Consider the following 12,725-nt stretch of genomic DNA (forward strand, 5'->3'; position numbering starts at 1 on the left):
TCTGTCACAAGGTGGAGGTGGGCATAAACTTCCAAAGGTAAAACAACAAGCCAACGGCTCTTCTTAAACTCCCTCTAAACCAGCCCCTCCACATTTCTCAACCCCCTGCTATGGCGGATACACCTTCTTCCCTTCCAGACCCTAAAGACCAGGGCTTCTGCTCCGGGGTTTCATTGATCTGTGGCTGACAGTGTCTGGCTGGGAAACTCATGGAGGCTGGCCTCTGTCTTTTACTGCTCTCTCCCTTTCCCACCCAGAAATAGAAAGGAACCAGTCCTTTTTGTCTTTGGGACTCAGACGATTAATCTTATTCTCTTTCCTGAGTCCACTCTCTTCAAAGTCTGCATTCTCGATCTCTCCTCTAGGAGCCACAGAAGAGAAATCCCTCCTCTCACCTCTTCCAATCGCTCTCTGTCCAGTTACTCAGTCACTTTTCAGTACCTTCATTTCTGTTAATAAACGAGTTTTCTACCTGCTGGATTTGGCTCCCCGCTGTGTCTGATTGTCTCCTGGGCTGAGGGAGGCTAGGGAACGGGCGAGCGCCACTTACCTTTCCTTGGACCCTGCCCATGGGATGGACGAAGACCCAACATCTGGTGCCCAACGTGGGGCACGAAAGGAAAAGATACCGGCCGAGGCTAAGCAGTCTCTTGGGGTAAGTGAAACCCTAAATATGGGTAATGCTATCTCACAGAAGAAGGAGGAGGAGGCAACATTAGGCCTAGGAGTACAGGAGGACTTGGGAAGTGAGAAGGAAAAGGAAAGGGTCAAATCCGATCGGGAACGCACTGAAACACGCACAGTGGAAGTCAAAATGAGGGTGAAGGTTACCCTCTGTGACCCAGCTGATACTGACGGTCCTAGGCCCTCTCTCTGTTCCCCGATTGGAGGGGAGGTACGGCGCCCTACGAGACCTGCGAGAGGGACTTGCAAGACCCAGACCCCTACCAACCTTCCATGGAGGGGCCAAGGGCTGGGGAAGTAACCTACTGGAAGACCTACCCTGGAAGGGAAGGGCCACCCGAGAGCCCGGACCCTAGGCCACAGGATTTGTTTCCCCAAGCGTATCCCGTCAATGTGGCACCAGGAGCTAACAAGCCCTTGGAATGGATCTTAAAGAGCTCCACAAGGCGGTGGCGGAGGATGGCCCAAACTCTCCCTGGGCCCAGACGATATTACAAGACATTGCTTATCACCCGTGTGTCCCCAAGGACTGGATAGACGTGGTCAAAGCCATCCTCACCAGTTCTCAGTTTATTAAATGGTGTGCCTTCTTTAAGGAGGAATGCAGAGTGCGAGCGGAGAGTAACCGGCAGGCTCAATCCGAGATACCTATTACTTATGTTAGCAGGGATGGGGGAAGGCACTCCACTGGCGTCCAACAGGCTGCAATACTTGGCCCGTACTGTGACCAGGTGAGGCAGGCAGGACTTGCCGCGTGGTACGAACTGGATGATGGGCCTACTGAGTCCCCCATAGCAGGAGTGAGACAAAAACCGGGTGAGCCTCTACCTGATTTCATAGACTGAGTCCAACAGAGTGTTCACCACAAGCTGCCGGCAGGGAACCTCTGAGATCAGTTTGTAAAGCTGCTGGTCTGGAAAGGGATGAATGCAGACCACCGCATGGCCTGTGGGGGATTGAGAGAGAGTTCCCTGAGCAGATGGGTGGTACCCTCGCAGGATGTGGGAACGCAGCAGCACCAGTCCCAATCACTAGCTTAGCTTTCCAGGCTCAGGCGTCTGCAATGACTGAGGCTATTACCCAGGTGCTTGGCAGCCCAGGGCTGAGGAACCCCAAGATCATCTGGGAGAGGGACTTGTTTTAAATGCGGGCAGGAGGGGCGCTTTAAGAGGGACTGTTTACAACAATCCCCCCGCCAACCAGCCAGGGGGGCCCACACCGCCCCCTACACCCTGCCCTAGGTGCAAGAAGGGATACCATTGGAAAAAGGATTGTCGATCCAAGTTTGATTTAGATGGGAAGCCTTTAAACTAGGGGAGGGGCATCCTCCAGCCCCGTTCACTCAAGAAGGAACCCCCTCGGCTGTGAGGCCCAGGCAGCCTCATGGCAGGGCGACCCAGGCCCGTTGGACCGTCTCCCTGGTGGATGGACTCCACCCTAAAATGAGTACTTTCGTAGGTGGAAAGAGGTTTTACTGCTGAATTGACACAGGGGCAGATCGAACCATACTCAGGGAGGAGGAAGTGCCCTGGGACTGGAAGCCAACTCCCAGTCCAGAGATGGCTGCCCTTATGACATGGACTAGCCCAGATGGAGAACAGGGAAAGATACACCCTTTAGTGGCAAAGAACCTCACTGCCAATTTACTAGGGCAAGACATGCTAAGACAAATGGATGCCGTGGCCACTACAGACCATCGAGCATCCTATGATGATATCCTGGATGGGGTAGAAGCATAAAGGCTTAAACAGGATCGAGAGGGAGGTAAGGAAAAGGATTTTTTAACTTTCATAATTACAGAGAGGAACATAGGGGACCCGCTCAGGTGCACCCCCAATCCTAAAGGCCACTGTCCCCCGAGTATCTCCCATTAGGTGGAAGCCAGGAAGCCCAATCTGGGTGGAGCAGTGGCCATTGACCAAACCTAAACTTGAAGCCCTCCACCTTCTGGTGGAGGAACAGATAAACCTTAGGCACATACGCCCTTCTAGGAGTCCTTGGAACACACCCATATTTGTTATTCAAAAAGCCTCTGGGACTTGGCGCATGCTCCAAGACCTACCTAAGATAAATGAAAGGATGGAGCTAGTAGGAACGCCCCTAAGAGGCATGCCCTGGACTCCCGCCATACCTTCAGAATATACCTTGGTTGTGATTAATATTAAAGATTGTTTTTCTTCTATCCCTCTGCATCCAGATGACTGCGAGAAGTTTGCCTTCTCCATCCCTTCTCTTAATTTTTCCCAGCCTGATCGGAGTTTTGAATGGACGGTGCTGCCACAGGGAATGGCCAATAGCCCAGCCTTCTGCCAACAATACTTGGCCACACTTTTAGGGCCTGTGCTGGGTTCAGATACCTCTGTTGCCTATGCCTACATGGATGATATAATTCTGGGGCACCGAGACCCAAGCTGCCTGGAGGGCCTTCTGGCCCCGGTTCTCACCATATTAAAAAAGGGGGTTTACCATAGCCCTTAATAAAATTCAAGAGGTAGCTCCTTTTAAGGTGCTCGGGACCCACCTTACCTTGACTCAGGCCAGACCCCTTAACCCTTTGCTGGATATTCTAGCCTCTCTAACCTTAACCCAACTTCAGAGTCTTTTAGGGGAAATCAATTGGCTGTTGCCATGGGTTTCTGTCCCTAAAGATAGTCTTGTGCCCTTATTTGCCCTGCTAAAAGACAGGACGCCACAAGAAGTTATTACAATTACAGACAGCCATAGGGCAATATTTTTGCAGTTCCAAAAAGCACTGGATGAAGTTTCCCTAAAGAGGTATTCTATTAGTGAGCCCATTTCCCTTTGGTTGTTTGCAGGGGTCACATTCATATCTGCAGTTTTAACTCAAAGTGGGGAGCCATTAGAGTGTGTTCACACTCCCTTGGGGGGCACACCTTGGGTGTACTCTCAGGCAGACAAACTTGCCAATGCTATTTTCAAGGGAAGGGCCCAATCCCAAAGGCATTATGGCCTCGACCCTCACTCCATTGTTTTTCCTTTTCGGATGGCAGTTGTTGAGTGGCTCACTCGAGCCAATGCTTGTCTTGCTTTCTAGTTGGAGGGGTTTCTAGGCCAAATTGACTGCCATTATGGGCCATCCAAATGGACTGTCATGTTAAGGGGACTTCCCCTCAAAATGCCTCCTCTATTTTCTCCTATGCCTATTCCTGGCACCCTCCTTGTTTTACTGATGGAGGTAAAGCAGGCTCTGCGTATGCAGCCTTTGAAGAGCAACGAAAGACCCCGAGCCAGCAAAGATTTCAACCTTGTCAAGGGTCAGCACAATATAAAGAAATGCTGTCCATAATTATGGCCCTTCAGGACATTCAAAACCCTTTAATTTGTATTCTGATAGCCTATAAAACAAAAAAGGGGAGTGAGCCCCCATATACAGCTACAGATAGCTTTGCTTACCATTCACATTTTAAATTTTTCAAAAGGGGCAACTGAATCCAGCTTTCAGAAGCACTGGGGACAACTAAACCCTAAGCCCCAAGTGAAAGTCAGGTGGAAGGACCCTCTGACACAACAATGGAGAGGACCTGACCCCCTAGTTACCATGGGCAGGGGATTTGGATGCGTTTTTCCCATAGGGGAAAAATCTGATTTGGATCCCTGCCAGAAACCTTAAGTTTTTACCCATCTCCTCTATACAGGAGGATGCCTAAGGATACGCTAACCAACAAGGAAAGAAAAATGGCATTGGTGGCCGAGGCTTGTGTTTAAAAGAAGAAAGCCAGAAAGATAACTACTAACCATCCCCAAGGACAACCAGCCCTTGAGAAGCTCTTGTGTTCTCTAACAATTGCAGATGGCGATACTCCAGCTGTTGGCTGTCCTGACTCTCCCGATCCTGTGAACGGCTCTATGGAATCTGCATCAACCTCAACAGGTGACCTGGGCAGTGATCAACACTGGCAATGCAGAAATCGTCAGGATCACCACAAGAGAAGCTGTCCCTTCGACCTGGTGGCCTGACCTTCATTTTGATCACCACCCTATGGACTGTTTCATATTTTTGTAGGAGTTAATTATTTTAATGTTACCTGCTTTAATTGTTCTTTTACTAATTGCTTGTATAGCAGCATTGAATCCATACTTATTGTTAAACAACCACCTTTTGTTATGCTTCCAGCTTAGATTTTGTCCAACCCCACAGGCAAATAGCTGGATTAGAACAATCCCCACCTCTGGACTCTGAAGTGGCAAAGATTGCTATCCCATCCTCCACTAAGGTTAAAGGACTAGTAGTGACATTTCCTGGCCTGGGAATGCTTTTGCTGATGGTTTTTTCTATGCCTTCCTTGCATTATACGTGCACTGCAAAACTCTTATGACCTTAGCCAGCCAGTTATCAAGCTCCAAATGAATGAATTTCCCCCCGAAAGGAATCGCAGCCAGAGATGGGTAAGAGGGGGTGTCAGTCTGACCAACCTAAGACAGAGCCTTCAGCTTCGCTCTGAAGAAGTTCCTGATGACGGGTAAGGCAGACAAGGAGATCCACCCAACCTAAGACAGGCGGGTTCGCTTCTTTAAACAAAGATGGGGGAGATGATGTTGGGAGCCATTGGGAGCTGACAGTAAAGCTCAAAGGTCATCTTGACCCCTGTGCTAGCTTAAAGGCACGTACAAGGAACTGGCTTACTTAAAAGACACCAGGTGCCCAGGAATTAATTGAACTGCTTCGGACATTTCTAACTGTGGTGGGACTGATGTTTATTACTGTGCTAGGTGGGGATGTGAGGTAACTGGGACGGGCTCTTGGATCATGCACAAGGGCCCTCCCTATCCTTGTCTGGTGAATCTCACCCCCAGATTTGTCTGAATCCCCTGTGTAGCCAATGCTATCCTTATTAATGTAATCCTGTTAAAACAACCTTTACAGAGGAGGGAAAAGGATAACTAACTGGGAGGTGGGTCTGCCATTAAAACAAAAAAAAGGGGGAATCTGTGGAGCACATAGGCAGCAAAGATGGCGCTGGGAGGGGGTTGAGTGTGCAGAGCCTAATTTACTGTAGAGCACATGGGCAGCAAAGATGGCACTGGGAGAGAGTAGAGTGGGCAGAGCCCAATTGACCTTCCGATCAGTGCCTAACCACCCGTGAAGGCTCAGGTGCATGATAGGTTGTGACCTTGACAGTGATTGGTTCCTCTTCCTCCCTTGCCATGCCACCCGCCCTTTTTGGCTTTAAAAAGGGCTGCTCTCTGTTAATAAACGAGTTTTCTACCTGCTGGATTTGGCTCCCTGCTGTGTCTGATTGTCTCCTGGGCTGAGGGAGGCTGGGGAATGGGTGAGTGCCGCACTTACCTTTCCTTGGACCCCGTCCATCTTTCGTGGGATGGACGAAGACCCAACACTCATTATGCCAAATCCTCCCCTTAAATGCCTCTTCCCCTTACAAACCTGTCCCGCCGCCCCCTCCCCCAGTTCTCTGGAAGCTGCCAGCTAGGAAGAGGCAAAGCCCCAGGATGGGTTTTTTACAACCCGACTCCCCCACCAAGCTTTGTCCTCTTCACTCTTCAAGGGGTTAAACATCCAATTCATGTACTGATGTGTCTCATCACCAACACTGACTTTGAAGGTTTATCTGTTCTTGTTATCAGTGTGTAAGCATGGAAATTCTGTGTGTCAAAACTGCCTGGTATGTTGTTTGGCATTGCCTGCTTTTCTGACTCTGACCACGTGGTTTTATGTTGGGCAAAACAATATCCCTTTGCCACTGGAATGCCAAAACACTTACGGCCAAAAAAAAAAAAAAGAAAACCCTAAGCGTGCCTAAAAACTTTTGTTTAAATGTGTGTGTGAGAACACGTTCCACAGAATCCAGAACACATTCCACAGAATCCCACCGTCATCCACGAGAACTGTTCTCATGGCGTCAAAAGCATCTTCCTCGATTTCTTGGTACTAGTGTTCCCTGACATGTGTGTTCCTGGACTGCGACTGTAAATTTGGTGTTAGAGAAGTTCATTACCGAGCGAGCTGTTTGTTAAAAGGAACCGTCTTTATCCAGGGGAGTAGTGACAGGATTGAGGTGCAGCTCAGCTCCTGGCCGGCTGGTGCGCAGACCCTGCCCAGGACCCGCGTTCCCGAGGCCGCTGGCCACAGCTGCATCCGCGGAGGCCACATCTGGATCCACCTGGCCAGACGCCCTCCTTCCCGGCTGCACAGCATGCCAGCCGGGCCTGGTACCAGCCAGAGCGATGAATAAACCTACCCCTCACCTGAAGACCAGGCCTAGCGTGGCCTCTTCTTTAAAAACCTGACAGCGGGAAGGAGATAAGGACATGTAAACAAGGAGGAGGAAAGCTAGTAAGGAAGGCCTTGGAAGACGGAAGCCCTGCAGGTTCTAGTAGGTGGCAGGTGGTATGTGCTGTGAATTCTTACAGGGTCTGTAATCCGGCGAGCTGCGGTTGAAATACTGATGCCCCAGCAGCAAGGCCGTCATTCTCTTTGTCAAGTGTCTTTAATCAGCCTGGGGAGAAATCTGGGAGCTACCCAGCAGCCGATGTGACAGTCCAGCCATGGTCTAGCCTAGATCCTGCCTGGACCAGCCTGTGTAGCTGCGTCCACCGCGGTAACACAGAGCGACTCCCTGACTGCATCGCACGTGGCCGATTCCTCGTGGTCGACCGCTTGACATTTACGCAAACCGACTCTCATGGGACTGTTTGCCTGTGCCATTGCTACCCACCAGAACTGCCACCTTCTCTCAGCCTTTTTCCTGATCTTAAGTTTCTGGTTTTTTTTTTTTTTTTTAGTCGGTGGTGGGGCTTGAACTCTGGGCCTGGGTGCTGTCCCTCAGCTCTTCAGTTCAAGGCTGGCGCTCTACCATTTGAGCCACAGCGCCACTTCTGGCTTTTTCTGCTTATGGGGAGCTGAGGAATCAAACCCAGGGCCTCATGCATGCAAGGCAAGCGCTCTACCACTGAGCCACCTGCCCAGCCCTCAAGCTTCTGTTCCACAGGATTACAGCCATCACTCAGGACCTGGGAGCAAGTCCAGGCTGCTGGAAAGATGGAGGAGAATGGAGAGGGAATTGCTGGACTCCATCTTCCACAGACGAGGGCTGTTTATTGAGATCGAACAGCGAGGGGCCTGGATCTTCCCGGGGGTTTGGAGGTTGTGGATTGAGTCTGGCCTGTTTCTGTTTTCCTCCATTTTCGGTGTGAGACACAGAGTTGGGGGGGGGGGAAGCCTGTAAGACCAGCTCTTCAGGGATTATGGGCATGAGTGAGTAGCATATTTGAATCTCTTTGAGTTTTATCATGTATGTCAGTATTGGGGCTTGAACTCGGGGCCTGGGCGCTGTCCCTGCACATTTTTTTGCTCAAGGCTGGTGCTCTACCACGGGAGTCACAGCTCCACTTCTGGTTTTCTGGTGGTTTGTTGGAGATTAGAGTCTCGTGGACTTTCCTGCCTGGGCTGGCTCTGAACCGCGATCCTCAGATCTCGACCTGGGCCTCCTCAGGGACCCAGCTCTGAGAGTTTAATTGCAGTATTTTCTCAGAGATCCTGTGAACTCAGTCTGCATTTTAAGTCTTTACATATCCTTGTTCCTTGCCGTTAACCTATATCTCTCTACTTAAAACCTTCCAGTAGCATCCTAACTCCTGTCATCCCAGCTACTCAGGAGGCTGAGATCTGAGGATCGTGGTTCAAAGCCAGTCCAGGCAGGAGGGAAGTCTGTGACTCTCATCTCTCCAATAAACCACTAGAAAACCCAAACTGGAGGCATGGGTCATGTGGCAGAGCCTCAGCCTTGAGTGGAAAAAGCCAAGCCATGAATCCTTGAGTTCAAATCCCAGCTCTGGCGCACGTGTCCGCGCACACACACACACACCCAGAAAAGCATTAACAAATGACCCACAGTAGGGCGTGGTGGTGGAGTTTCCCTTGGACTGAGTGAAGGAAATGATTTTATTGGGGAAACGCCAGCTTAGTTCTCTTGAACAAAAACAGGATGGCTGACATTATGGGGGGAAATCCTTGTGTACAACTGCTTCAGGGAAGTAAATTATAACGACTGGAAAGGGCAGAGCTGTTCAGTGGTGCTGTTCCTTGTATCCTGAAATCCCCCTAGCAGTTACTTGGTGGATTTTTGGGGGGTTTTTGTTTTGTTCTGTTTTAGAACCCTGGTCACAATTGATGAGCACACCTTGGACAGATTGATGAGAAGCACACTTCAGGGACAGACAGATTGATGAGAAGCACACTTCAGGGACAGACAGATTGATGAGAAGCACACTTCGAGGTCTGGAACCCCCCTGCTTCCTGGGGGGGAGAGAGGGGGAGGGGGAGGGGAAAGGGGGAGGGGGGACAGTTGCTTCCCACAAGCTCTGTGCTTTCCTGGGCAGAAAATAGGGGCCCCAAACCAGGTGTCAAGTTTCCATGACCCCTCCAGTTCTGCCCCACATCCTGGGGTCCCCCCCACCCCCACCCAGATCTCCCAGCACCGCCCCCCCACGAGGGGTCAGAAGAGGAAGTGGCGCAGCTGGCTTGCCTTAAACGGATGAACTCAGCCCATCACCCCCTCAACTGAGAAACTACACTGAGGCAACTCAGAACTGAGAGTCCAGTGAGGTGGGGCCAGTAACCTCGCGGGGTCCCCTGGGCCCCCCAGATCTGGTGAAGGGGGGTGGATCGGTTGAGAGCTGAGGCCTCTCTCCAGAAGGCAGCCGGGGAGAAGGAAGAGAAGAAACAGAAATAAAGAGCGGGCACAGACACAGGAATAAACAGAAATAGGGCCCGGGGGGCAGAGTGCCACCTCTGGGGACCTCCGAGATAGGGAGCGGAACCCAAGGCTTTACAGATGTCGGATCCCAAGCCCAGGAGGCCTGTGAGGCCCGGCCACGAGCCGGGCGCTGCCACGCCTACTCCAGTGGAGTCTGCTTAGCATGGGAAACCATCTATCAGACCAAGATAGGGGCTTCAGAGACCTATCTCTGAGTTTTGGGACTTCACCGAAGTCTACCTCAGAGAATGGGGCTTTACAGAAACCTATCTCCAAGTTTTGGGACTTCACCGAAGTCTACCTCGGAGAATAGGGCTTCTAAGAGGCCTACTCTTGGAAAGGCTGGCAAACCCCTGGGAAAGATGTGTTTCTGGCCCTGCTTTTCTTTTCTTCACTGTATAGGAGTGCCTATTAATCTTTTACTGTTGCTGCTGTTCATTGTACTTACTCATGCTCAACGTTCCCTTAGTCAAAGCTCTTTCTTAAGAGTGTTGACGACTCCAATATCTGATGAGTGTCTTAAAAATATGACTAACTCACCAGAGTTAAGTGCTACCCTGAAACCCCTCTTATGGAGGCTAGTAGACAAGCCATAAGCAAATATAAAAGTATTGGGGGTTTCATGAAGTCACTTCAGCAGAAGGAATTGTCTGTAAAGCTCTAGGCGCGGCTAGAACAGAAAGAATGTATGGCAATTGCTGAGATAACTACTTAGGAGAAAGAACTTCCTGGTACTCTCATTTACTAAGAGACTTGCTAGATCTAGGCCTTCGTGACCTTACTATTAAAGAAGGAACAGGAAAGATCTTATGGGACAATTAAGGCCTCTATAGAAATAAGGTTAATGGTTAGATGGAAACGTCCAAACCCATTATATTTCTTAGAGATAAGCCGGAAACAAGTGCCTTTCAGGCGACCAGCTGGTGACCACCCAAGAATGAAGCCCTGCAGCAAGATTGTGTAACCTTTTGCCCCTTTTCTTATGAAGACTTCTGTTATAAAAGTTTGTTATCCTCTGCATTAAATCGTACTCAGCACTCAGCACTCAGCATCCACTCCTAATGTGTGTGAGTTGTCTGTTTGCCATCTCCCCATCCTATTCCAGGTTCCTCCCCTAGGTGTCCTCCATCGTCCCCACAGAACCCGGTCCGCGGCAGTGCATGGTGGCTCACGCCTGTCATCCCAGCTACTCACGAGACCCGAAAGTCGGGGTCCAAAGGCCACCTGGGCAGGAATCCATGAGCCTCTATCCTCCACGAACCGGCAAAAATCCAGAAGTGAGGCTGTGGCTCACGTGGTAGAGCGCCAGCCTTGAGCACACAGGCTTAGGGACAGCGCCCCTGCCCTGAGTTCAAGATCTAGGACACACACACACACACACACACACACACACACACACACACAAGACCTAATGTAGTCCACAGTAGCCAGGGGTGGACAGCTCTTCAATCTTCTGGGTGCAGACTTCTGGGTGCAGACACGGGCTTCAGGTTTAACAGGGGGCCTGGGGGACAGCGAGGAGGAGGAGGAGGAGGAGGAGGAGGAGGAGGAGGAGGAGGAGGAGGAGGAGGAGGAGGAGGAGGGGGGGGGAGGGGGAGAAGGAGGAGGAGGAGGAGGAGGGGGGGGAGGGGGAGGAGGAGGAGGAGGAGGAGGAGGAGGAGGAGGAGGACGAGGAGGCCACGGGCCTAGGTGTGTCCAGGGGTGCTGGGTGGGTGGGGACAGTGGTTCAGGGCCAGGGGTGCTGGGTGGGTGGGGGCAGTGGTTCAGGGCCAGGGGTGCTGGGTGGGTGGGGGCAGTGGTTCAGAGCCAGGCCTGGCTGGGAGGACGCGACCCATGGGTGCTGACAGCTGTGTCCTGTCCCAGGCTTTCAAGACGGCAGCCGATGGCCCCTGGAGAGAAAGGCCCAGGCCATGGAGCAGAGACACAGAGATGGAGGCCTCTTCAAACCCAGGGTCACGGTGGGCCCCAGATCCTCCTTACCAAGGCCCTGCAGAACCGTTTGCTTTTGGGGGGACAGCAGCTGTCTTGGGACAGCAGCTCTGGCTTGGGGGGGACCGTGCTTCCAAAGGCCCAGAGAGAGAAAACCAAACCAGCACCCCAGTGTCCCACACCCCGTTTTTCCCAGAGCCCCCTGCCCTCCACTCCTTTGCCTTGGTGTCGCCAGGAAGACGGGACTCCCCCCTTTCTGACACCCCTGGATGGAGCCTTGGACATCTGAGGAAGGAGAGAGACTGGAAAGAGCAGCTTTGACCCAGCAGCCTCAGCCTCTGACTGAGGCCTGCAGGCCGAGGGGCGGGGCCGGCCCGAGGGGCGGGGTGGGGGCGGGGACATGCTAATGAGGCTGTTATGTAAGGCAGGGGGTGGGGTGGGGGAGGCTGGCCCACTCCCAGAGCAGAGGTTTCACTGGGTCAGGAAATCCTGTGGGTTTTCCAGTTACTGGCCTTCCTGGGGATCAAGTTCTTGAAAACTGACTTCAGTTTCATCTTCCCAGAAAACAAAACTGAACTGTAGAAGGCTGCTGACAGCAGGCCAGGGAGCCGACGCGGCCACCCTCCGGCCCATGTCCCAGGGCAGGGGGTCCCTCTGCAGCCACAGCCGGCCCACAGGGGAAGAGGAGGTGTGCATCTGACGCTAGTGACTGCAAACACAATGCCGAAGCCAGGCGCCGGTGCTCACGCCTGTCATCCCAGCTACGCAGGAGGCTGAGATCTGAGGATCAGGGTTCGAAGCCAGCCCGGGCAGGAAAGTCCGTGAGACTCTGATCTCCACTGAAGCACCAAAAGAGGGCCAGAAGTGGAGCTGTGGCTCACGTGGTAGAGTGCCCAGCCTTGAGCAAAACAAAACAGACACAGACAAACAGACAGACAGACACAGACACACACTCACACACACACTCAGAGGCCTTAAATTCAGGATCAGCACAGAGATAAAGAAAAAGCACAACAGAAGTCCACTAAAAACTCAAAATTAAAATGGGAATATAAACAGTCTTGGGCTGGGAACGTGGGCTCAGTGGTAGAGCACTTGCTTCGCATGTATGAAGCCCTGGGTTCGATTCCTCAGTACCACATACACACAAAAAAAGCTGGAAATGTGCTGTGGCTCAAGTGGTAGAGCGCCAGCCTTGAGCAAAAGCAGCTCAGGGACAGTGCCCAGGCCCTGAGTTCAAGCCCCAGGACTGGAAAACCATAATAACAACAGAAATGAAACATTCTTGCATTTGATCACAAGATCAGGAATAGGCATTGTTCCTTATGGGTTCTGTTACTGTTTAAGTAGTTAGGATCTGTGTAAATGTTTATATTT

This window comes from Dipodomys merriami, unplaced genomic scaffold (assembly GCF_024711535.1).
Source record: "Dipodomys merriami isolate MVZ:Mamm:240054 unplaced genomic scaffold, mDipMer1.0.p SCAF_84, whole genome shotgun sequence".
Lineage (NCBI taxonomy): Eukaryota > Metazoa > Chordata > Mammalia > Rodentia > Heteromyidae > Dipodomys > Dipodomys merriami.